Source organism: Stegodyphus dumicola, chromosome 1, assembly GCF_044657685.1.
Source record: "Stegodyphus dumicola isolate Sdum_Otavi_A_Nest chromosome 1, ASM4465768v1".
Taxonomy (NCBI): Eukaryota; Metazoa; Arthropoda; class Arachnida; order Araneae; family Eresidae; genus Stegodyphus; species Stegodyphus dumicola.
In genome coordinates, this window is record NC_140768.1 from 207,256,597 (window position 1) to 207,278,918 (window position 22,322).

Consider the following 22,322-nt stretch of genomic DNA (forward strand, 5'->3'; position numbering starts at 1 on the left):
AAAAGTTAGCTTCATTTTATTCCTATGTTTTCCGTGCTCTTCAAGTTTGCTCCTCCAAACTAGCCCTTGATGAAGAACTAAATTATTTAAAAGCAATAGCTATTGACAGGGGCTTTCCACCCAACATTATTAATCAAGCAGTTAAAAAATTCTCATCTCAACACACTAAAAGGCACACTCTTGTTTTAGGAGATTATAAAAATTCTGTTGTCATTCCCTTCTTTCCATCAATTAGCTATAAAGTTGCACATATTTTGCAGAAGTTTAACTTTCGGGTTGTTTATTCTCCCATCAATAAAATTCCGAGTTCCATAATCAAGGACCCCATTCCGGATATGAATTCCTGGGGTATTTACAGGATTCCTTGCCAGTGTGGTTTAATTTACATTGGCCAAACTAAGAGAGCCTTAAAATTTCGCGTCAAGGAACATGAGGCATATGTTAGAAAAAAGGAAACACAGAAGTCTTCTGTTGCTCAACATTGTTGGTCCGAAAACCACACTTTCAGTTTTTCTGCTGCCAAAATTATTCAAAAAACATCTTCCATTGGAGAACTGGATTTTCTAGAGGCATTTCACATTCATAAAAATCTTTCTGTTCTAGTTAACGATCCTAATTCCAATCCAAATTTGCCTTCGGCCTTTAAAGAAATTATGTTTTAGTTCTGGTTTCACCAACAGATGGCGCCACTTGCTTATTCTTGTCCAGGCTTTCTTATCTTATCTAATCATTATTTCCTATCTGGTTCATTTGCGGTTTTGCAGCTGAAGATGGTGGTTCGGTAAAACCATCGAAACTAGTCCTGTGAAAATTTGGTAAATATAACGCTGATTTTTGTTGTTTGACTTCTGAATTAGTATTTATTCGGCGTGTTATTGTGTCTTAATTTCCAACTTTCAGTTATTAAACAACTTCTTTGTGGACTCAAAATATTTTCATATGAAAAAAGACTTGTTCACATAGATATGTGGACCAAAAGCGGAAAGTGGAGCTCATGCAATTTTCTTCAAGCGATTAAATTTCTCCGGCATTGACCTGCAGCAATTTAAAATAGCTGTGGAATTATCTTTAGCGTTATTTCCCAGATTTTTTCCTAATTCCATAAATTTGGATTTCCATAATTATAAAGATATTTGTTCAATAAATTCCATTTCAAAATGAGCAATTTCCATCTACTCAAAAATTGACAAATAGGATGGGAATATTAATAGGTCTATTAAATCTGGTTTGATTAAAAAGAATATAGACAATATAATCTTCAAAGTCTGCATTTTTCGGAAAATTCCTCTATAAGTGCTTAAACCTAGATTTGAAGTTCATATTTGTCTAAGGTCCTTGTATTTATTTAAAAGCGTCTTACATATGGGAAGTATTTATGCCAAGTATTAGTAATAATATTACGGGAAAATATATTTAGCGAAACCTTTTCAGTATTCAAAACGTTCAAACACTGTTGGCCCTTTCCTTGCAATCCTTAATTTAGTGAGGTGCTTAGTTATATCAGTCGAAAACGTCAATTTGCATCAACATTCTTTATCGTTCAATTCGGGCAAATGTTCATTCTTCTCATTAAGAAAAATTTTAATGTGTCCCATGCATGACACAAACTTATTCAAGATATTACCTGAAATAAGCCAATAGAGATGGTTGTATAAGTGGACATCCATACATTCGGTTTCCGTTTCTTCTAAAAGAGGTTTAAATTCCCTGTGTACCAATGAAGAGCGAGGCACTATGAAATTAACTATTTTAACAACAGTCTTCATTCCAAAAATTAAGCGCTGTGACGAAATTTTGGCAAACAAACGTTCCCGGTGTACCACGCGTGCCACAGGTTGCCGACACCTGGTGTAAAGAAACTGTTTTCATAAAATTACCGCCAAGGATGCTGTATCTAAAACTCTTAATTTAATTTATAATATGCTATTTCATTAGCTCTTATGATTAATTGAATTACCATTTTAATTTTGACAAAAACTCAATATATATATATATATATATATATATATCTGAAAGGTTTCAGATTTTAAATTACGTCCAATGGGACTTTTTTTAACGTTCTGTGTGTTACCTTTATTTATTAAATATCATAGTCATCGCGCTTAAAACCATAAAATTCAGTTCAATAGAAATGTCGCAAAGTAATTTTAAAATTGAGCATATCTTTAGAATTTCCGATACACAGTTCCGCCCCCGCTAGAGATAAAAAGGTTTCCCCCCCGTAGAGTGTTGCCATTGCTCGCTTTGAAATGCTTGAGTTTGTTAATCAAAAATTCGTTAAAGTTTTACAAAATCTGAAATCGATAGTAAAACAAATTCCAAATTTCAGATTTGGTCTTCCACATGCCCATATTCGTAGGAAGATTACGTCATACAAAATTCGATAGCTCTATGTACCGTTGTTTTATCACAGTGCGAGAAATAGCATACATTTATGCAGATTTTTCATTATTTAATTTCTTCATATATAATGTAGGACTCATAACATTGGGTGGCAACAGTTTGAAAAGTGAAACGGACATTTATAGTGATTCAATGCAAAATCGCAAAACTAAGTATAAAAGTCAGTAAAGACTTTTTTTGTTCCAGATTCATATGTTTAAGTCTTTTAGGTTTGATATTATAAATTATAAGCGAGGAAGCTCATGAGTCCACCCAATTTTCTTAGGAATAATTTATGCACTTGTGAACTTATTTAATGAATTAAAGACTTAATATTCAATTCGCAGCTGTGCATTTATTTCTCTGGTTCACTTGCATGGGTGGTTTGTAAAACGTTCTTGTTGTAAATGGATTTTAAGTGTATGTTTCCAAAATTTGTAAGAATCTGGAGATATAGTGAGACGTGATTTCTAAAAACTTTTTTTTTTAATAAATCATTATTACCTTAAAATTACTCATTTATAAAAATAATTTTCAATTCAGTTATGAAATCATTCTTGTCATTAGTATCAGAAATTTGAAACTAACGAAAGTTCAGATTATATTACATTTTTCTGAACCTTGCTCGCGTGTAATTTAAATACTTTAAAGAGGTTATTTCCAGAATACAGATTTTGCATCTCTTCAAAATAAAAATTATTGCTATTGGGGAAAAAAAAAACTTTTTACAGAGCTCGCATATAAGTGGACCAGAGAAAAAAATGCACAGCTACGAATTGAATAATTAAGTCTTTAAGTCACTAAATAAGTTCACAAGTCTGAACATGATGTTAATACAATGAAACAGCATCATATTCATTTTTTACCCATTGTCTGGCTTTGCTATTTTGAACATAATTATTTTCTTTTTGTCAGCTCATTTTAAATATAAGATTTCATGTTCTATATTCTATAAAATGTTCTATGAAAATGTATAGTCTATAAAAAATATCATTAATCTATAAATATGTACTATATTCTATAAAAGTATTAATATTCTATAAAATTTAGATTCTATGGATTTAATTTCATGGAATTCAATTTTTTTTAGAAGTTTTATAAACTTAAAAATCTAACAGTAAACTATTCAGACTATCAGATTGATTATATAAAGCTTTCAGACTTTTCTTTTGAAAGAAATTGTTTGTCTTCTATTCTTTTCTGCTGCTATTTCCAGGAATACATCAATTTATGCAGAACACAAGACAGACGCCTACAGTATATAAATGTAGATCATGAACTAAAAATAAGATAGGCTACTAAAATGCTGGAGGTGTATTTTGTTAGGGCACATATTAAGAATGATAGCGATAAAACAACCTAGATTTGAGAACACATTGGGAAAATCTAAGAGAATTTTGGAAGAGGATAGGAATAATACTAAAGTGATATGAGAAACTAGGGTAGTGGCATTAAACCGCAAGAGGTCGAAGGTAAAAAGTTAAGTTCTGAAGCTGCTATCAGATTAGGTGATCAGTTCCTACAACACCATGTCGTACGTTAACATTTCCCGAATCTTTGTTCTGGAATAAGGTTATTGTAATGAATCGGAACTTGAGTCGGACGCTACAGAGAAATTATTTGTTGCATGTATAGCAGAAGATATTCCTAGCGGCCTTTCTGTGCCTTATATCTGACTGTGTAAGGTTTTTTTTTTTCTTTTTTAGTCCAAAGAGGCTTTGTCTCTGAAGGACTTTTGTTTTCGTTTTGCGATTTTGCGTTGATTCACTATAAATGTCCGTTTCACTTTTCAAACTGCTGCCACCAAATGTTAGAGTCCAGCATTATATTTGAAGAAATTAAATAATGAAAAATCTGAATAAATGTATGCTTATTTCTCGCACTGTCATAAAACAACGGTACATAGAGCCATCGAATTTTGAATGACGTAATGTTCCTTCGAATATGGGCATGTGGAAGACAAATTTGAAATTTGGAATTTGTTTTATGATCGATTTCATACTTTGTAAAACTTTAATGAATTTTTGATTAAAAAACTCAACGAGTACAAAGCGAGCAATGGCAACGTTGTACAGAAAAAACATTTTTATCTCCAGCGCGCGAGACTCTGATTCTAAAGATAAGCTCAATTTAAAACTATTTTGCGATATTGCTGTTGAATTGAATTTTATGGTTTAAGTGCGAAGAACATATATTTAATAAATAAAGATAACAGACAAAATATTGTTAAAACGCCCCTTTGGACGTAATTTAAAATCTGAAACCTTTCATATTTTCTTTTCTTACAAAAAAAAAAAAAAAAAGAGCCAGCATTTTAGGTTTTGAAGTAAAATATTTCCGCCTCCACCTTTCAAATGCTTTTTGGAGAACACGTTTCCAGGTAACTTGCTTGTTGCGTCTCGGATGTTTCAATTTTATGGCTGCTTTGTGTACCAGTTTGAGGTAAAATATGAAAGAATTTAGGCATCAGTTTTATTTTCGTTTCATTTAGCAGCTTACACAGTTTTCAAAATAATTGCCAGAAGTATCATGAAGCCCACTAGCGGCCGAGCAGTAAAAGCCGCTGAGCACTGGTAGTTTGGTCCGGGGCTCAAGTCCGGGCGAACGGGCTGACTGCATGGGCATTTTTGTGGTTTTCCCCATGCGTAACGTGGATACGAGCCAAGTTTTTCTTTAAAAGACCTCCACGAGGCATCTTTCCCTTTCCATGTGGTGGTTAAGGGCGGAGCACGTAATAAGTATTAAAAAAAAAGTAGCAACGAATATGTTGAAAAGGGTTTAAATTTTTGAAAGCAAAATATAATTAACCGGATTTCGACATTCTTCTTTTGAAAATAAAGATCATTTTGAACTTCCCAAATAGCTTATCAATGAATTATCTTTTGAAAGTAATACTTTTCAGTACTCATGTGTGGTTAATGTATTCTCATTATAGTAAAAATCTAGATGACATTTATTTATTTTGAAGTACATTTCATTGAGATTTATGGAACTTACAAAATAGTGAATCACGTTGTAAATTTAATTTCGTAAAAATGGTTATTTTTAAAAGTTTCCGTAGGAAACTAACACAAAAGCGAAATTATCGTTTTAGTATTATCTGCAAAAAATATAGCATCTGGTGGAAATTTATGAAAGTAAACTTTGTTTGGTACTTTTCCGTTTTGCCGGCGCAAGCGATAAAGTCGCCAATAATGGTACAACCGATGCCAAACGGAATATTCTCGCTGGTAACCTTTTACGCCTCATTTTCAAAACAAGTCGCAGCTTTTTCTTATCAGATTGGTTGTTTCTTTCAATAGTGGCATATAATTACATAGAATTTTTATCAGATAGTTCAGTTTTATGTCTAAGGCCATTTTCGGTAATTAAGTCAATCAGGATGCAATCACAGCACTTACCCGAAGCCGAAAATATAGAAAATGTAAGTCAAGGGTTAAATTCATCAATTCTAATGAGAATGCATTAGCGAAGTAAAGCACTGCAGCTTTACATAATTTCTGAGTAAGCTATTCGTACGAATTGAAATATTTCTTGCATTTAAACTTGTGTTCCAAATTAAGATTTAACTTGAAATTAATGTAGATAATTACTAGCATTAGATTTTTGTAGAGTAGTTTACGTGAGATGAGATCGCTTGGGGTCACGTGAGATGAACCGGCGAATCAGGATGTTGAACCATGAAAGCATAGTAAATTCTTAAATTAATGTCTTTTTACAAATTTACTGTCTTTATTTATTGGCTTTTTATAAAATTTTAAGCGATATTAAAATGTTTATGCCTTCAAAAAAAGAATTCTTAGAACTAACATTTCTTTAAATATTTTTTATGTGTATACTGTATGTTGTAATAAAGTCTGTAATAAAGTCTGCTTGGCGAGATTTGCGCCGGCCAAACGGAAAAGTACCCTTTGTTTTTATTTTAGAATCGTAGTGTTGAGAGATAGGATACAGGTAGTGATTCGATTGTTTTGATTTATTTGATTCTGAAAAAGCACGCAAGGGAATTATAGCAAAGCACACAACCTAAGGGAAGATATGCTTTCGTGGAGACTTCTCAAAAGAAACTGACTCGTCTCTAAAATACACACAAGTTAAAACCAAGAAATATGACCATGCAGCAGTCCGTTTACCTTGATTCGAAGCCGGTCGAACTACCGGTATTCAGGGACTTTACCGCCAAGCAAGCAGATAATGGTATGAATAAGTCCCAAATATTTTCCCCTTCTTTCAATTTTTCGCACATTCATTTATTACTATTATATTTTTTTAATTTTGTCGAGAAGATCAGTGTTAACACATTTAGTCCGCATTATTTGCAATAATAAAACCAGGAATAATATTATTTGCTGGTATTTCAATTTCAGAATGAAGAAATTTTAAAAAGAATCTTAAAAATACTCTTAATAAATGAAAATATAAATTTAAAAAATTTAAAGTTATGATTATTTCTTTTTGTCTGTTATCTTTTTTTCAAAGTTAACTACAGCAAAAATATTCAAAAGTTACCTTATCTAGAACTTTGCATAGAAATTTTCTAAGGAAAATTCTAATTTGCGTTATACATGCGTCAAACTGCATCAGCTGAACCATATAAATTTTAAAATCCACATGGAGGCTTCCACAGTTTTAGCAACTCTGCCACTGATAAGTTACTGTGTTATGTCTACTAATTAATCCAAATTCATAATTGAATTACTGTATAATTGTTGGATATTTATGTATACTTGGACATGCGAATACAAAATGAATAACACAATTAACACAATTAACACTGGTAGTTTTCTCGGATTTCTTTCCTAAAGCGTTCGCCAGTGGCTGAATGGTATAACCGTTGAATACTGGTAGTTCGACCTACTTCAGCTCTTGGGGAACGGGCTGGCTACATTGAGTTTTCATGGTATTCCCTGTACGTAAATGAATACGAACCAGTTTTTCTTAAAAAGGTCTTCCATGAAGGACTTAAAAAGGTCTTCCATGTCATCCTTTGCCTTAAACAACTTTCGTGGACTTTGTCGTAATCTAAATCACCTAACCTTACCTTTCCCAAAGATTGAACGGAGGGGATGAGAATTTTGCGATGTTTTTCTTGTATTAATACGAGCCGTGAAAACGACATCTTTGAAAATCTTCTCGACCTCCTTCCAAGACAGATAGTTCTGCAGAGCTATGCTGTTTTAATAAAATATGACAAACTTATAAGGACATTGCCATTTTTCAGTCAATCTCAAAATAATAATTGCCTTTGTGGGGACGTCTTAGGAAAACTGGAGAACTGGAGGAACTGGAGAGGTATTTGTACTTTACGCAGATAAAAACACCAGAAACCCCATGCAGTCACTCCATTCGTTGGGATCTGAACTGAGCCCAACTTGACACTTTGCTGGTTATTCTGGCATGCAGAGGGAGATGTTTGGTGTATTTAATTATGGCAAAGCACACGAGGGCTGTCTGCCTAAGGGGAGGGATCCTTCGTGGAGGACTTTCTAAGGGAAACTGGCTCGTATACACGTTACACATGGGGAAAACCACGAAAACACCCATGCAGTCAGCCCGTTCGCGGGATTCGAAACTCGGACCGAACTACCAGTGTTCAGCGACTTTACCGCTCGGCCGCTGGGCAGCGGGAGATGCATCTAACTATGAGTGTTCAGCCGTTTAAACCACTTGATCACTGGTGGGCGGTAAGTTAGAGAGCTTTTCCCAATAAATAAAGTGATTAGTATTTGTACTGTATATATAATTATAAAATACTTCTATTTTCAGTTTAATATTTTAATATTTTTGTGAAATATCCTTTTAGCCCTCTTCCCCCAAAGAATGGGTTAAATTAAAAAAGAAGGAATAACAGAAAGCATTACATATTCTAAGCCTCATTTCATAACAAAAAAAAAAAAAAAAAAAAAAAAAAAAAAAGAAGAAGAAGAATTTCCGTAATAAAATTTGCATTCTTGATTTTCAAATGTTCCTGCATTACTAAATTTTTAAAAACTGTTAGTAGTTGGATTAATAATATTCATTTAATTAAAAAAAAGTTTTAATTATTGAGTTCAGCCACTGTACCTAAGTTCAGCTACCGTAGCCTTTACTCAGCACACTAATATCAGAAGTTCTACTGAAGAAATAAGACCCTACCCTCCGGTGAAATGCGTAATAAATATTGCGTATAACTGTGAAGTGAAACGACGGTTTTCCTAACATCAAACAAATATAGCAATTTCCTATTTTTCTGTATTTGCATTCGTGAAAAACCACCATCCTGAATCATCAGTTTACGCGTACCCCTTTGTCACTTTATCACTACTTGGCAGTCGCCAAATATGCGAGTTATGCAATAAATTGGCACGATTTCCTCAATTTTGGCGATATCGAAATACTTACTGAGCTTTTCCGAGCGTAAACTTATTAGCCAGATGTATTATGGGATATGAAACTGACAGAAAACGTTATTTGAGTCATCGAATTGTGAAGGCGCCGAATTCTAAATAAATTTACTATTTTGGTGCAGACTCATCTTGGTGGTTGAAAAATGGCGGTTTAGTTATTAAAAATAATAGTTTTTTTAAGATGTTTTCCTTAATGTGATTTAAGGTTTTCTAGTGGGAGCAATAAGTAATAGCTTGTGGAAAAGCATTTTGACTGAGCATTAAAAGCATTTTGTTCATCTGAACTGATAGAATATTTAATGAGACAAATGAATGATTATATATATTCATCTATGCTTAGAATCAGATGAATATTTTTCAGATAAGGCAAAGACTATTGTTACTAATTAGTCATAAAAAGATAAGGTATGTTTTTTTAATTATATCATATTATTTTGCACGTGAAATAAGAATTTGATAAACTTCATAATCAATGTTTTTCAAATTATTTTTATATGAGTTTATTTTTAGTTAGTTGATGGATAATTAATTAACAGAATGTGGTATATGAATACATATATTTAAGATTTTTCTCATTTATATGTCAAAGCCTGTTTTCTTTATATGATAAGAATAACGTAATCAAACAATATACATAAATATAATTATATATCAGTCACATATATGTCTTGATATTTATTTTTCTTTAATTGTGTACTGCAGATCATGTAGACAAAAAGGGTCATACAGAAAAAGTAAATACTTTATTTAACTGGAGCATCGTGTTCCCTATAACACGAAATATAGAGCAATAAGCATTACTAAGGTATATGCTGATTCGCTGAACGCAAAGGCAAGAGATAGTAACTGCAATTTAAATTTAAATTAAAATCTGACTAGTTTTGAGGTCTGCCCCCAAGGGTATTATTATCATATTTAGATTATTTACAAACTTTCTCCAGGATTCGAACTCGGACCGTTCGGTACGGAGGTCAGTCACAAGCCACTATCTCGGTTGGGCGATTTCCCAATCTGTTAATGTCTAAACAGAGAAAAGGAAAAGTTAGCTGCTATGTTGCCTTCTGAAAAACTGAATTTAGAAGATTGTAAGATTACTTATTCATGAGAACATTGAAAAGTTAGTTATTAAATTAGATATGGATTTAAAACAGATTTTTTTTCCTTCAAAGTTTACTAGTCAACTGATGTTTCAAATTAAAGTTGCACTTAATGCGTCTATAATTTTTTTTTTAAATTGACAGAATTTTACTCATTGTTGCCAGTTATTAAATATGAAGCCAGCTGCACCCTTCTTTCAATTTTGAAAATGTTTGAAACTTAAGAATTATTTTTGTAATTTTTACTTCTAATGTATTGTAATTTATGTACTTAGATACTCCAAAGTTTGGAAATGAAATGTCAGACTTACCTATTAATTAGAAAATTTATAATAAACTGAAATATATTAACGAATTTTAGGAATATTTTCCTATGCGTCGATCAGTTTTTGTTATTTATATGATATTATTAGATTTTCTGATGCAAAACTAGACTTTTTTGTGCGTGTGTCTTAAGTTTGTAAAAGTACAAAATAATAGCTTAAAACTTTCAGACCTTGTTAGATTTTTGGCACAGCTTTAGTATAGCCCACCCGGAATTTTAAACAAAAAAAAAATATCGCCAAGAGCGGCGATAAATGATATGATCTGGTAACCCATACTATTCGCCAAACGCAATGTAAACAAGAGGATGGAATTACGGTTACAGCTAATTTAGTAGTCAGTTACATTTATTCAATTTCAATACAAATTACCGACATATCCGTTTACTCAAAGTTTAATGCACGTGCCCTGTATTCTTACTTTTCCGGTATAGATTTCTCTTAAAATTTGTCTCCTGCGTTGTAGGAGGAAATACATTTTAAATTAGAACTCTACTAAAATTAATATCTAAATACACAATTCGTAACACTGTTATTGGCGATTGTTTAACGCTCAGATACCGTGAATACTATTTTGTATATATATTTTTGGCTACTTGAGGTGATATTTTTGCGTTTAGTTATTGCTTGCTCTAAAACTGCTGTTAGTGATGTTGTAATTAAATATCAGGAGATTATAAAGGAAAATTTAAGGTGGGAGTTTTTAAACAAGCGTAAAATTTTGGGAACAGATATTTTATGTATGAATTAACAATAGTATGAACTTTTTAGAGGATTTTTGATGGATTGTCGATTATTGAAGGGTCACGTTTTCTGTGAAAAATGTAAGATACCATGCTGGTTAGTTAGTCAGAAAAAGTCATCGAATGGTAGTATTTGCAAGAAATGTACGGCTGAGAAATCAATTAGGCTAGGATCTTGATTCGCCTGTAGTAAACTCAATTTTTCTAGAAACTTTTTTTTTTTAACGCGAATCAATGGAGTTGCTTATGCACTGTCTGCAATTCTCCGATTTCTTTAAAGTGAAAGCAGATTTCTTAGTATATGAGCAATGCAGAGTTTATTCAATTTCTGATTTTTAAGTAAAAAGAGATCGCCATATACATGGACAAAGCCAATGCAGTGCGCAATGCCGAGGTTGTGCGCGGTGCCTAGTTTGTGCAATTCTAGGATGTTTTTTTAAGTGAGAATAGATCGATGTGTACATGGGCACAGCCAATGTAATGCGCAATGCCGAGGTTGTGCGCGGTGCCTAGTTTGCGCAATTCTAGGATGTTTTTTTAAGTGAAAATAGATCGATGTGTACATGGGCAGAGCCAATGTAGTGCGCTGTGCCGAGGTTGTGCGCGATGCCTAGTTTCTGCAAGTATAGGATGTTTTTTTAAGTGAAAATAGATCGATGTGTACATGGGCAAAGCCAATGTAGTGCGCGGTGCCTAGTTTGTGCAATTCTAGGATGTTTTTTTAAGTGAAAATAGATCGATGTGTACATGGGCAGAGCCAATGTAGTGCGCAATGCCGAGGTTGTGCAATTTTCTGATATTTTTAAGGTGGAAATAGATGGATGTGTACATGGACACCGAGCTTTGATGTTTTTCGGGCGAATACGGATCGTTGTGTACAAAGGAAAACGAGATAATGTGTGATGACGAGCTGTAATGTAACGTATTTTATATGCAATGTTTAACATATCGTTTGTGTATTTTAAATTTGTATTGTTGTTTTAATTGTGAATTATATTTAAGACATCATTTTTCATTTAAATTGTATTTTTAATTTTTTGGTTTTGATATGTTTATAATGCTTTCCGACTTACAATATATATCGATAGCCCGACGATCTACTCAACAGTAGCAAAACTGTAAACTTTGAACCTATAAGTAACTTTTACCTCATTATTATAATACGTAGTTTTTGCAATCGTAATCGCACTTGATAATATGAGTTCTTTGATAATAGTGTCTCACAAAAGTGATGGGACACTTGTGCTTTACAAAAGGAAACTGTAATAAAATAAATTAAAAAAACATGTAAAAATTTTTTGTGGGTGTGTTTCATACTTAAATTCAGTAACAATTATTACATCACATACATTTTCTCAAAATATTAATTTAATAAAAATTTAGAACGGAGCAAAAAATGGTTCACATAAGTGATGGGACACCATTAGATACTACTACGTACTATGCAACAAAAATCGTCTGAAGTAAGCAATAAAAATATTTTTTGGGGTTTTTATTTTTACTCCAATAATTTATCGCAATCGTCTGCAGTATTTCTCTCCAGTTTGTTTTGGAATTCTTGTGTTTTTTATCTTTGTGCGGCCATGAATGCTAAACGAAAAGAAACTTTGCCTGAAATTCGAAAATTAGTTATTAATTTGCATATTGAACGTGGAAATTCTATTAGAGAAACTGCTGAAACCGTTAACCTGAGTCATTCAACAGTTTTTAATATCATTAAACGATATAAAAAGAATCATATGATTCAGGATAAAAGACCTGGCCGACCATCAAACCTATCCAATGGACTAAAGCGAATTATCGTTCGAAATATTAAAAAAAATCCAAGAATGAGTGCTCCCAAAGTTGCTGCCTGATTTACAAGCATTATATGGAGTAATTGTTAATCCTGAGACTATTGGAAGAGTAATTCGATTGCTGGATATCACGGTAGAGCAGCCAGGAAAAAATTCTTCGTGAGTGAAAAGAATAGAAACCTCAGACTGGCTTTCGCAAAATCCAACATAAATAAGAATTCTGATTACTGGAATGAAGTTATATTTGCTGATGAGAGTAAATTTAATATATTTGATTTTGACGGTAGAATCTTGGTGTGGAGAAAACCCAGGGAAGAATTTCGCAAACACACCATTTCTTCAAAACAACAATTAAAATCGGTGCTTCAAGAAGAATGGGGTAAAATCACTCCAGAAATCGCAAAAAAATTAGTCGAATCCATCCCAAGAAGATTAAATCATGTTTTAAAAGTAAAAGGAAATCCAACAAAATATTAAAACCTTTTATAAAGTAAAATTTTTGGATAAATATTTGATGGAAAAGTAAGTGTCCCATCACTTACGTGAGCCATTTTTTGCGCCTTTCTAAACAATTGTATTTTTATTAAATTCATATTTTAATATTTTGAGAAAATGTATGTTATGTAATAATTGTTACTAAATTTAAGTATGAAACACACCCACAAAAAATTTTTACATGTTTTTTTTTTTCATTTATTTTACTACAGTTTCCTTTTGTAAAGCACAAGTGTCCCATCACTTTTGTGAGACACTGTATGTGTGTGTGTATGTGAAGCATTGCTTAGTGTTCCTAATTTGTAGTATTTATTTTCTTATAATATTTTCTTTCATTGCGAGAAATTAAATTTTTTATTTATTTATGTGTAGAATTCTAGTATGCCTGCCTACAGAGAATATAATGTGATTTAGAAATTTAAGAACCTGTTTTTCATTAATGTAAAGTTTAAAATTTTTAGAAAATAATGAAAATTGTCTACTTATTGGTATATAAGGGATTATGTTGTTACGTAGCAAAACGTTAATTTGTAAACATGATAAAATTGATATGTTCCAGAGTATTAATTAAAAAATCTGTTTTTATTTGTATAAATGCTAAAGCTTAAAAATCTTTGAAAATATGGAAGCTGTATGAAATACAAGTATGAGAGACTGCGACGTTCTTTATCGTTGTAATAACTGGTATAATTCGCTTACTGTATCATGATAATTTTAAATATAAACAATTTATTATACTTATTTTCAGTTACGCCTTAGCTCAGAAATGTAAATTTAAAGAATTTGATGTTAATTTACAATAAATAATTCATTATTTTTTTTAAAGAGAAAATACAAATTACGCGTAGCATGGAGAATACATTGTGACGTCACACCAAATTATTTATTAAAGGTGAAATAGCTAAAAATTTCCGGTATTGTTTTTAAAATTACATCCTTTTAACCTCAATCATTTTATTAATCATTTCTTAATATTTCTTTCTCTTAAAATCGTGTATAATAGTCGTAAACTTATTTCTATTATCCACGATTTCTGGTGAAATCAAGATGGCCGCCATTTTTTGAAACACGGAGTTTCGTCGAAAATCTGGATGGCAACCATTTTTCAAAACAACGTATTTCATGTGCTTTGGCGCCAAACCAAATTCGCCAAACTTTGAAGGTGGGCTATACTAAAGCTGTTCCAGATTTTTATATAATTAACTATCTGAAAAGAATTTCAGATGAAGCAAAATCAAAATTATAATTTTTTTCAATTTGAAAAACTTTGATGTCTTAAGTGCTGAATTAATATTGTGTAATAATATTATTATTCATTTAATGCGTATATTATATTAATTCTTATAGTATTTTATATTATATTAAATTTTCGATTTGTTAACTGAATGTGCATCGTCCAGTCTTTCTTTAATGCGATCTTGGTGAGTTTGCCCTTCAACAGAAATCAAAACATTTCAATTTTAGAATAAAGCAAACGAAACATTAAAACGTATAGCTAAAATTTATTACTAACCAATTTGAGGTTAATGAAGCATTAAATAAGTAATAACAGAAGGAAATAAAAAAAAAATTAAGACTTTCAGATTTTATATTACTCCAAAGGAAGTGTTTTTTTTTTTTTTTTTTTTTTTTTTTTTTTTTTTTTTAGCGTTTCGTGCGTTACTTTTAGTTATTAATTATCATGTTCTTCGCACTTAAATCACATAAATTTCAATTCAACAGCAATAGCACCCAATATTTAAAAACAGCACATGTTTAGAATTTTAGAATTTCCGATTTTTTTTTTTTTTTTTTACTTCCTTGTACAAGTAAAGGAAGTATTGTAATCACAAAAGATTCTGGGTACCATATTTGAACGAAAATATCCATTTTGACCGCTATCGAATGCATTTTAACGATGTTTTTGCTTCACATCTGTACGTAAAGACAGAATAAGAGACTCTTTTTTCTCCCAAACGAATTATAAAACCGATTTAAATTGGATTCAGAAGCGATTTTTTAGTGGCGTCTGTACGTGCGTATGTATATGTACGAGTGTATCTCGCATAATTCAAAAACGAGTAGTCTCAAAACGTTGAAACTTTGTATGTAGGACTGCTATAATATGTAGCTGTGCACCTCCCTTTTTGGCTGCAATCGGTAGCACCAGAAGTATATGAATATGTACATATACACACTCTGTTACTCGGCTCTGTGAGCTCAGGATTTTATATTCTTATATGTTAGTAAATTGCCCCTTTTTTGCTTTAAAAATCATTGAATTATGTTGTCCTTATCTTCCGGTTAAGGTTTTTATACCTTTAGGTAATCTGCACGCAATAATTGTAGAATAATCAACAATTTAAAAGTTGCTTAAGTGAGGTTAGGCCTAGTTTTTGTTTATCAGAGCAGCCATATTTGTTTACTCTTGAAAATGAATAGTGGATTTGTTGCCAGTCTAGAGAAATTAAGCTTCGCAACAACAAAGATAACATCTTCTTTTATTATTGCGAATTAAGTCACGCTTAATCCATTCTGGAATTATCATTTAAGATATTAAACTATCCCATATAGTGACTCAGCATAGCGTCCATAACAAGTTAAGTCAGTTTCTATGCCTTCAGTATCTTTTTGTCGAGTGAGACCAAAAGTAAACTTTCAGTTTTGTGCACCGAAAATATGCCTTCTTGCCCGCTGGCCGAATTGCTTGTTTTTGCGGAGAAATTGTAATTTTAATTATAAAAATTTTTTTAATTGTTTTAACTGTATTTGGTGTTTTATGTTTTTCTATATCTTTCAATTTTTGATATAGATAGGTATTTTTGACTTGTCGCGAAGTGAGAACTGAATTAATTGAATGAGAAATATATCTCTAATGAAATTCGAGGAAGTAAGTTTAAATGAAATTTCAGGAAAAAATGCGCATAATTCAATATTCCGTACAAGAAAGTCATGTGGTGTACACATCAGATTTTTTTTTTTTTTTCCTCCCCCGCACAGGGTTTGCCATTTACTCGCTTTGAAATCGTTGATTTTGTTAATCAGAAATTCGTCAGAGTTTTACAAAATATGAACTAGATAATAAAACAGATTCAAAATTCTGACTTCCAGGTGCCCACGTTCGGGTGAAGGATTACGTTATTCAAAATTTGATGGCTCTAGGTATCATCGTTTTTTCACAGTGCGAGAAACATACGTACATTCATGCAGGTTCTTCATTATTTAATTTCTTTAAATGTAATATTTGATGGCTAGAATTTAAAAAGTGATTTGCCATTTATAGTGAAACGCCACAAAATGTCGTTTTGAGACTAATAGTCCTTCTGAGTTACTGTCTTTTAGCCCAAAGGCTAAAAATAAAAATAAATTATATGAAGCTAAAATTTGCTGCAGAAGTTACAATACAACAGTAACTGTTAGCAATTAAATCATATAGCTGGTTTGGGATTATATGTCTCCTCTATCCAGTCTAACTTGAATACATTAAATTTACCTTACCGGTACTATTCGGTTTTGAGGGCCGTAAAAAAGTTTCAGCGAAAATGTATGCGCAAAAGCGCCAAATCTAGCAAACGCGCCCATTTAACAGCGCGCCAAATCTAGCGTACGCGTTGATTTCAGATTGCGTAAGTTCATATAGTTCTATATTTCTTAAGACGCCATTGACATACTAATTTAATTTTTAAATCCTTTTTTGATATTCTATGGATTTAACAATTTGGGAATTGCCCATGACGAAAAGTCGACAATAAAATTTTGGGTAAAGTGCAGAATCACCCACTGCTTGACGCGTTTTTAAGAATGCACATACTCGGTATCCATGTGCACATCGACCTATTTTCACTTAAAAAGTAAAAGAAAATTGACAAAATTCAATTGTTTTTACCCTTGTAAAAAGCGGCAAACAAATAAGTGAGCGATTCTGCACTTTACCGAAACTATTTTCAAAGAAAAGGCATCATTCATTATAGAAAATTACGTTTGAACAACCATCGAGATGAAATTATGCTTTAGCGATAAGTCGATAGCGAAATAGCGATGCAGGCATCCATTCAGTTACGTTTAGCAATTTTTATATAAATTATAATAATGATCTGAAATAGTTATTTACTCTTATGCTTCCATTCAGTCATGTTTAGCCTTTTTCATATAAATTATAATAATAAAAAAAGTATTATATGAAATTAACCTTTCATCTAAATTAAAACATCAATCTTGGATAGTTATTTACTATTATACTTCCTTTCTTGCCGCAATTATTAGGGTTGCCGCAATTATTTTTGGCAGCATTGGCATCAACAATAGTTTGGCGATTTTTTACGGCCCTCGAAACCGAATAGTATCAATTTACTTTTATTGTTAAATACACCACTATAGTATTGCTCGCTAAAATTTTGTATGAGTATTTTGTAAAGAGTAGTCAGCACCATGTCTGTAACGGTTTTTTAAATGCAAAACTGTTCTAGAAGTGAACAGCCAATAACAATTACATTTTAATGACATGCATATTTTTACTTGTAATCGCGAAAAGCTTCAGGCAGCATATTTCAACCAAAATATCCACTTTGACCGCTTTCGAATGCAATTTAACGATGTTTTTGCGTGATATCTGTACGTAAGGACAGAATAAAATACTCTTTTCCTCCAAAAAAAACTAAAAAGCTGCTTTAAAATGAATTCTGAAGAGAATTTTTCGTGGCTTCTGTACGAACGTATGTACGTACGTGCGTATCTCGCATAACTCAAAAACGAGTAGCCTCAGAACGTTGAAATTTTGTATATAAGACTACTATAACATGTAGATGTGCACCTCGTATTTTGGTTTCAATCGGCCGCGCCAAACGTATATAAATATATTTGTAAATATATCCACTCCGTTACACGGCTCAGTGATCTCAGTTTCTTTACTCTTATATGTTTGTAAATTGTACATTTTTTGCTTTAAAAATGATTAAATTATGTTGTTTTTATCTGCCGGTTAAGGGTTTTATGCCTTTAGTAAATCTGTATGCAATATTTTTAGAATTATCAACAATTTAAAAATTGTTTAAGTGCCGCTAAGCCTAATTTGATGGCGGCCATTGCTCTTGTTTACATTTGAAACAGTTGAGTTGCGGATTTGTTGCCAATCTAGAGAAACTTAGCTTCGCAACAACAAAGATAACGCCTTCATTTATTATTTAAATCATGTGTTCCGTCTTTTCGGTTAGGTGGCGCTCTTGATGCGCGCCGATGAAAAATATTGCACTTGACGCTTGAACTTGAAAGAATGACGCATGTCATACCTTTTTTTTGATGCTTGATTATGTTTTCATGGCCGCTATAGGCGGAAGTAATATACTATATCATTAAGTTTATCGTTAATAAATGTTATTTCTGTGTTCTGTGAAATCTTGAAGTTTTGATTTGAAATTCTAATGCTCTCCCAACCTGTTTCCTGAAAACGAAATCAACTTGACAAATTATGACTCATGAGACACATACACATCATGCTCAATCCTTTCTGGAGTTTTTTCGAGGAACTAAGTGTTTAAGATTTACTTCGTAATTTTTAATACAGATATTTTGAGTTTTTATGTATTTTCGTCTTGTCGCGAAGTGAAAACTGAATTAATTGAATGAGAAATACTCAATCGTCTGTGAAAAACTGTTTCTGTTTTGTTTGCTTAATTTCTTTTATACATAGTTCTAGCTTTATTATAGTATTTGAATAGAACATGTGGCAACGATTAGATAATTCTTTAAATGATATAAATTTTGTGCATTCTGAGTTATAATATGAACGAAATATAATACTGTTAAGTAAACCTAGCGCCAGAGTGTCGCTATGGTAAACAAAGTGAATTTTAAAGAATGCATTTATTCTATTGTGGTTTATGCGCTGTCGGCGAAGTAGGTTTAATTCAATCTAATAAGTTTAAATAAAATGCAAGAAAAAATGCGTATAATTTAATATTCCGTACAAGGAAGTCATGTGGTGTACACATCAGATTGTTTTTTTAAAGCGAAACCGCATTTGCAAGAGGAAACTGATGTTTCTCAAAATTGGTTGGATAACTTAGCTTAAAATCTTACCGTTACTGTTAGTAAATATAAGACTTACATACGTTTTATGAAAGTTGAATAACAATAATATTGATAATAACGCGCTTTCTTTCAAAATGACTTTACTTAAAATTGAATTGAAAAAAAAATATGGAAAATGTATGGCAAATTCTTCTTCGGATTTTGATACCCTTTAGACGTACTATTTTATAGCTCTTAGAATTACAGTTCGCTCTCTCTTTCGATATCGAGCATCTTAATTATTTCATTTAAGGCAAGAAATTTTAAAAGGTTAGTATCAAAGATTTTAAAGGACACAATAAAGAAGTGGAATGAATTTATTCTATAAGTTCATACAATTTGTTGGAATCTTTTTTTTTTTTCCTTCAACGAAATGTTACACGAAGATGAAACTTTTAAGTGAAGCTTTTCACATACTCTGGATTGTTTCTTGAGTTTATATCAATAATATTACTTCAATTCAAGTCTTCCTACTTGTCCCAAACTAACGGAAAGTCAAGTTTCATACTGATGTTCGTTGAAAAAGCTGTTTTAGTATGCGCATATGCGATGTTTGTGACTTCAGATTAGTTGGATATTTTGAAATAGTGAAATAATTTCCTCGTTCGCATCTTTGTTCTCAAAAAGGACAAAAGATTCGCACAGTTTTATTCGTGTCTAACTTGCTTCGTGACTTACAATGGTATATTTTCCTAATGTAAATGCATCATTATACTAATGTCATATGTTTGCCTGACCTTCACTTCTTAATCCACCTGATTACAAAGCACTGCAAATGATCTCGTGATGTGATTTCAAGAATTTCTCTGTGAGACATGAATGTAAAATGAGCTGTTCTCTTCCTAACGATTTCATTTTGGAGTCGTCTGCATATTGATTGCTGTGCTGCTGTAAAAATACTGATTAAATTTAAAACGTTTTCCCCTTTTCTGATGTATGTATTTTAAGTTATTTTGAGTAAAATAATCTTGATAAACATATTCGGCATTCCCATCCAAAGGAACTGTTGTCATAAGAGTAACTGCATTATCATTAGTTCGTCGAAGCAGAAAAATGCATAACTTATTGTATTTGATGTTTCAATACGTATTTTTAAACTGTGTTTGGAAAAAAAAGTAAAATGGGAACCAATATTACAGAACGTTTTGTTAAATGTTTGTTCAAAATGTGAGTACAGTAAGACCCCGCTTAACGCTGTTTCGGTTTAGCGCTCTTTTATTTCAACCCGGGGATTCCACGAAATCGCTCGCAGCATACGGGGATTCCCCGAAATATTATGCAGCGATAGGTTTCAAATACATAGCCGAAAGAGTGTACTTGTATTTCTTGTTTGGTGCGGTATTGTACAGACATATTTTGAAGGGGTAAATGTGGAAGATGTCGAAGAAATAATTCAAGAAGCAGCGGCTAGTCTTTCTAATGATGAGCTCAAGGAATTAACTGAACAAGAAGAAAACAAAAATGTTGACAGCAGTGATTCAGAAGAAGAGCAAAAAGAACTTTCGATGGCGTTTGTAAAAAGGACTTTGTCTACCATAACTGAAATAATGAATCAATTCATTGAAAATAATCCGAATTTTGACAGGAGCTCAAAAGTAAGGCGTGGTGTTAGAGATGCTCTATCCGTTTATGAAGAACTTTTAAGAGAACAACGCAAAAGAAAAAGGCAAACAACATTAGATGCTTTTGTCACAAAAAGGCAGAACACTGAAAACGCGGAAGGCTAACTAAATATGACTGACTTAGAATTTTATTTGTTTTTTTAAGAATATTCATTTTGTTATTTATATTTTGTTTTTATTTTTGCAAGAAATAATAATGTGGTATTAATTTGGGCTTTAAGAAATAAATGTTTGATTTTATTTTTATTAAAAAAATATACTTTTTAAATTTAATACCTAACCAATTTCCTAGCCATCTTCCCCTAACCCCAATATTTACATGTAAAGATAGCCTCGTTTAGCGCTGTTTCGCATTACGCTCTACTTTGATGGAACGTATCCCCCGCGTTAAGCGGGGTCTTACTGTACAAACAATTATTTTCACAAAGTTGAGAGATATAGAAATCTCACTTCCCAAATAATATTTAAAAATAACTACTTTCAAGCTCCTTTCTTGTAAACAAAACGACATTTCATGAAATAAAGAATAAAATTATGCATTCTTTTGGAACTAGATGGTTTCCGAAATTCTTGTATACAATTAAAGCATTTTTTCTATATGTAACGCACCATATATCCTTCAAGTAGTAGAGAAGCCTGTGAGTTCAACTTAGGATGCTCTCCAGCGTCCGAAGTAGCTAAACACTGGTAGTTTGGTCCGAGGTTCAAATCCCGGCGAACGGACTGGCAACATGGCCGTTTTCGTGGTTTTCCCCATGTGCAACGTGTGTACGAGCTAAGTTTCCCTTAGAAAATCTTCTACGAAGGCATCTCTTTCTTTAGGCTGATATCCTTCGAGTGCTTTGCCAGAATCAGTTAAACCAACCAAACCAGCCTTCCAGTGCTTTGCCATAATCAGTTAAACCAACCAAACCAATCAATTCCGGGCAATAACGCCATAAGTTTTGTTAGTAATTCTCGCTTCAGATCTGAGTACCAAATATGGAGATATGTGATGACGGGAAGAATATAGAGAATTTGAGTCCGAGTAAGGGCCTAATGAAATTTTCTGCAAAACTCGAAAGTCGTTCCAGACACTTCTCTTCTTCACACCGTTTAGTAATCAATCAGTCTCAGTTTTCTAGTATAGTTTAGCAGCTGAGACGTTTCTGTTAGGAACAGTGAGAGAAAACCAAACCGCAGAAAACAAATTATAGAACATAATTGTCTTTTTAACTCTTATTAAGCTTCAATAAGGTTATTAAGTAATTAATACAAATTTAAGCTTTGCTAAGCAAGATTAAAGCCTATAAGGTATTTTCGCCCTCCTTTCAACGCACGCCTTCGTGGTGTATGTGCAAACATACTCGACGCGTATTCGAAAGATCCAGGATTCTAGTCCTGGTGAGGACATTGCTCATTTTTCGTATCTCCTGCTTCAAAATAACCTAATG

The 22,322-nt window shown here is 32.4% G+C and overlaps 1 protein-coding gene across 2 annotated transcripts in view; it reads left to right on the plus strand.

The window, feature by feature from the left end:
- Positions 1 to 8,812: 8,812 nt before the first annotated feature.
- stumps (DBB domain-containing protein stumps) overlaps positions 8,813 to 22,322 on the plus strand; it is a 277,758-nt gene continuing 264,248 nt past the window's right edge. For both annotated transcript variants that reach the window (XM_085825040.1, XM_085825045.1), the window contains exon 1: positions 8,813 to 9,173. The gene's annotated coding sequence lies outside the window, so the exon portion shown is untranslated. The remainder of the gene's footprint in view (positions 9,174 to 22,322) is intronic.